The sequence below is a fragment of the Dipodomys ordii genome, unplaced genomic scaffold (genome assembly GCF_000151885.1).
Source record: "Dipodomys ordii isolate 6190 unplaced genomic scaffold, Dord_2.0 Scaffold20, whole genome shotgun sequence".
NCBI lineage: Eukaryota > Metazoa > Chordata > Mammalia > Rodentia > Heteromyidae > Dipodomys > Dipodomys ordii.
The window spans coordinates 4,275,649-4,281,037 of NW_012267236.1; the positions used below are offsets into that span (position 1 = coordinate 4,275,649).

General features: G+C 41.0%; 1 pseudogene; it reads right to left on the bottom strand.

Moving 5' to 3' along the window:
* The window catches only part of LOC105983577, a 26,895-nt pseudogene that overhangs the window by 15,454 nt on the left and 6,052 nt on the right, over positions 1-5,389 (bottom strand).

A 5,389-nucleotide genomic window follows, 5' to 3' on the forward strand; every position in this document is an offset into this window, starting at 1 on the left:
CTGAACTCTGGGCCTGGGCGCTGTCCCTCAGCTCTTCAGCTCAAGGCTAGCGCTCTACCACTTGAGCCACAGCGCCACTTCCGGCTTTTTTCTTTCTGCTTATGTGGTACTGAGGAATCGAACCCAGGGCCTCAGGCATAGCAAGGCAAGCACTCTACCACTGAGCCAACTTCCCAGCCCTGGATGGGAAGGTTCTTACTCACTCGGCAGTCAACACATGAAGCCAGAATTAGGTTGTGTGGGGTGGGGGCAGTGAGCAGGCCCTGGAAAGTCAGTACTTAGTGGGCCTCAGGCTCAATGCTTCATTGTTGCTTTGGTCTCAGGGAATATAATTCTCTCCTCACTAGGGAAGGTGGTCCTTTTTTTTTTTGGTCAGTCGTGGGGCTTGAACTCTGGGCTTGGGCACTGTCCCTGCGCTCTTTAACTCAAGGCAAGCGCTCTACTGCTTGAGCTACAGCGCCACTTCTGGTTTTCTAGTGGTTTATTGGAGATAAGAGTCTCACGGATTTTCCTGCCTGGGCTGGCTTTGAACCACAATCCTCAGATCTCAGCCTCCTAAGTAGCTAGGATTACAGGAGCCTGGCGGAAGGTGGTACTTTGTCACATCCTTCAGAGCCTTTGCTGCCTCAAATGTGTTCCTGACATTGTGGAATTTGGAGCCACAATCACACTCATCCTTGGATGGCTGCAGCCACCACACCATGCCTCTGCTCTGTGACTTGGCAGTGAGTCCCATGTCTCCATCCCTTGGTATTGCCAGGTAGCCAGATAGCTGCCTCTGGTATCTATGCTGCCAGTTTAGATGTTTTTGTTTTTTCAGTTTAAACTTATCCTCAGCTACCTCTTATGATACAGATTCTGTGATAAAGTTTCACAAATCTCTCCCAGAGTAACTATCTACAATAATTGGCACATTCTCATGATGGCATCTTATGGGTTCTCTTTGAGATAAGGCAAACCATAGGATGGCTTTTTTCACCAAGGCTAGCCTTCCATACCAGAGTAGTCACTACCTCATGAATCCCTGTACTGGGGCTAACCTTGTGGGTTGTTTGGACTTTTCTCATAGCTAGAATTGGCAGGTTGTCAGCAGGACTGTCTTGCTTTTCTTGTAATAAGAGTTCTCCCCAACTGGGGATCTGGAGGTAGGCTCAGAACTCTTTACTGCTTTCCTTTTATTACATTTGTCTCTATAGTTTTCTGCCTTCCCACCATCTCCTTTGTGGTTTTGGGTTCTGTCCCTCTCTTTCTCCAGGATTTAACCTCTTCTGTGTCACTGTTCATTCGCAGAGTGAACACAGTCAGTGCTTCTAATCTGCCATCTTGCACCACCTCCCACATGTTTTAGAATCTGTCCACATGCTCCTGATTCTTTCCCTTTCACCCTTTGTTACCATTCCTTTTTTATACTGCCCCCCATTATTGGATTAGCTTAAGCAACTCATAAAAATTCAGATGCTCTGAAAAAGATAAATTTAGAAAACAAATGTTTTGATTGAGAAGGAGGTGTCATCTCAGAGTGAAAGCTTACCTTAGCTGGCTAGATCAAGAAAGAGAAACTAAAAGGAGGTTTCTTCCTCCTCCTTCTCTTCCTCTTTCCCTCTCTCTATCTCCTCCCCTCCCTTATTACCTCCCTCCCTCCCTTCTCTCCTCTCTCTCTGTCTGTCTCTTCCTTTGTATCATATCGTAAAAACTAAATTGTCATTTTATAATCTCAGTGCTAAGATGATTTGATGGTTTGTGTACGTATGGGTACTTTGTGTACACTTAAAAATTTTTAGAATCAGGGCTGGGAAGGTGGCTCAGTGGTAGAGTGCTTGCCTTGCATGCATGAGGCCCTGGGTTCGATTCCTCAGTACCACATAATTATGCAGAAAAAGCCGGAAGTGGCGCTGTAGCTCAAGTGGTAGAGCGCTCGCCTTGAGCTGAAGAGCTGAGGGACAGCGCCCAGGCCCAGAGTTCAGGCCCCACGACCGAAAAAAAAAAAAAAAAAAAATTTAGAATCACAGAAAACCTGAGCAGAAAATAGAGTTCCCATATACTCTCTTTCTACAATACAGCCTCCACCACTATCACAGTGTTACCTTTATTATAATTGATGAATCTACACTGAAATTGGTTATCTGAAATTTTTAGTTTCCAGTAGAATTCACTTGATGTTGCATGGGTTTTTGACAAATGTGTAATGATATATACCCACCATTGTGGGATTGTACAGGATAGTTTCACTTTTCTAAAACAATCCTCTGTGCTCTGCTTTTTCATCCTTCTTTCCCCACAATAGTTTTGCCCTTTCCAGATTGACATATAGCTGGTATGATAGTGTGTGTAGTCTTTTTAGACTGGCTTCTTTTATTTAGCAATATGCTTTTAAGATTCCTCCTTGGGTTGGGAAGGTGGCTCAATGGTAGAGTGCTTGCCTTGTATGCATGAGGCCCTGGGTTCGATTCCTCAGCACCACATAAGCAAAAAGAAAAAAGCCGGAAGTGGCGCTGTGGCTCAAGTGGTAGAGTGCTAGCCTTGAGCTGAAGAGCTGAGAGACAGCGCCCAGGCCCAGAGTTTAGGCCCCATGACCGGACCCCCCCCCCAAAAAAAAAAGATTCCTCCTTGTCTTGGTAGATGATTGCTTTTTAATGTTGACTAATGTGCTATCATCTGAATATACAGAAACATTTATCCACTCACCTATTGAAGGGCATTGTGGTTGCCTGTAAGTATTCACACATGTGAATAATGCTGCTATGAACATGCTTGTGCAGTTTTTTTGTAGAAATGTTTTCAATTTAGATAAACATTAAGGCAAGTGATTGGTGGATTACATTGTAAGAATGCCTTTAATTTTCATAAGACACTTCCAAACTGGATGGCTGTTCTGTTTTGTGTTACCAGCAGCAATGGATGAGAACTCCTGGTACTATACATCCTCATGAGCATTTGATGGTATTGTTTTGGATTTGCCATCTTAATTAGTGTATAGTGGTATCTTATTCTTTTAATTTGAATTTTTTGATGTTGAATATCTCCTTATATGCTTAGTTACTATTGATATTCTCTTTGGTGATATATCCAGTTCTTGTTGTTGAGGTTTTTTTTTTTTTTTTCAATTCCTGGGGCTTGAACTAAGGGCTTGGGCACTGTCTCTGAGCTTCTTTTGCTGAAGGCTACCACTCTACAACTTGAGCCACAGCATCACTTCTGGCTTTTTCTGTTTATTTGATACTGAGGAATCGAACCCACATTCCCAATCTTTGTTGTTGAGTTTTAGGAGTTTATTGTAGCATAGAAATGGAGGGACAAAGGCAACAAATGGAGCAATGGTACTCACTGGACACTATGTTGAAAATGAACTATACAATTTATGGGTGGGGATGTGATGGAAAAACTGAGAGAAAGGGAAGGATAGGTGACATTGTCCCGAAAGAAATGTACTACTTACCTAACATATAACGGAACCCCTGTGTACATCACCTTTATAAGAAATGTACTACTTACCTAACATATAACTGTAACCCCTGTGTACATCACCTTTATAAGAAATGTACTACTTACCTAACATATAACGGAACCCCTGTATACATCACCTTTATAAGAAATGTAGAAAAAGAGTTTATTGTATGTTTTCATTTGAAGATATAATTTACAGGTATTTTATTTATTTATTATTATTATTTATTTTATTATTATGGCCCATTGTTATTTTGGATCATGTTATTTAATATCTACCTATTTTCCATTTCCTCAAATTTATTTGTGTAGTGATGATTAATTTTAATTCCATTAATGACAGACAGCATAATTTGTATTATATAAATTATTTTAGGTTTTTGAGTTTTCCTTCATAACAGTATGGAATCTCTTAGAGAACATTTCATATGCACTTTGGAGAATATATATTCTGCAAACATCTATTGCTGTCTGCTACATTTAGTTGATTTATAGTGTTTTTGTAAAAAATTGACGTACAGAGGGGCATTTCATGGTTACATTGCCACATGTTTACAATATGTTCTAACCAGTTTCATCCCATCATGTTCCCTTTCTTTCTTCCCAAAGCAATTTCAATAGTCTCTTTGTTTTATTTTCATAGTTGCAAACAATCTACTTCAACTGCATTTATCCTCTTTCAAAATATATTTTAGAATTAGCTGCCCTCTATTTTTCTTTTTTCTTTTCTCATCTCTTCCTAAGAAACACTAGAGCTTTTGTTACTGAGGTTTGAGTTGAAGGCTTCATGCTTACTAGGAAGTTACTCTGCCTCTTGAATCATACCTCCAGACTTTTTTGTCTTAGTTATTTTTGGACAGTGTTTCATGGTTTTGATCAGAGTTGGCCTCAGATCACAATCCTCCCTCAATGCCTCCTGGTAGGTAGGATTAGAGACATGAACCACCACTCATGGTGATTGAGATAAAATCTTTTTGTCTGGGCTGTCCTCAAACCATGATCTTCTTGATCTCTGCCCTCCCAAGAGCCTGTGATTGCAAGTTTGTTCCACAGTATCCAGCCAATAGCATTGTTTGAATCTTTTTTCTTCTTTCTTTTTTTTTTTTCTCTCAGTCATGGGGCTTGAACTCTGGACCTGGATGTTGTCCCTTAGCTCTTCAGCTCAAGGCTAGTGTTCTACTACTTGAGCACAGTGCCACTTTCAGTTTTCTGGTGATTAATTGGATATAAGAGTCTCACAGACTTTTCTGCCTGGGCCTCCTGAGTAGCTAGGATTACAGGTGTGAGCCACAAGTGCCTGGCTCTTGGTGATTTCTGACTAATTAAATATTTCTTGTCAGGAATTTATTTACTTATTTGTTTATTTACACTGGTACTGGTGCTTAAACTCAGGGCCTGGGAGCTGTCCCTCAGCTTTTTTTTTTTTTCTCAAGGCTAACATCGAACCCCTTTAGGGATTAATTGGAGATAAGAGTCTCATAGACTTTCCTGCCTGGGCTGGCTTTGAACTATTATCCTCAGATCTCAGCATGAGGTATTGCCACTGATGCCCAGTCAGCAGTTATTTTATTTTTATTTTTTAATTTTTTATTGTGAAAAATACTGTACAGAGGGGTTACAATTACATGGGCAAGATAGTGAGTACATTTTTTATCAAGCATTGTAGCCTCCTCCTTTGTTACCCTTCCCATCCCTTCCCAGCCTCCCTGCCACCCCCAACCCCGAACCCACACCTAACCCGCCCCCCCCCCAAGTTGTAAAGTTCGTTTTCGACATGACAACTTGTACTTCTCATTATTGCAACGGGTTCACCTGTATTCTTATTTAAGCGACTTGTTTTTCCCCTTCCCCTCCACAAATTATACTGACATCAAATACAGTGAAAGCAGGGGTTATACTGTGGGGGAGGGACATACAAAGCAACAAAGAAATAATCTTATAAATG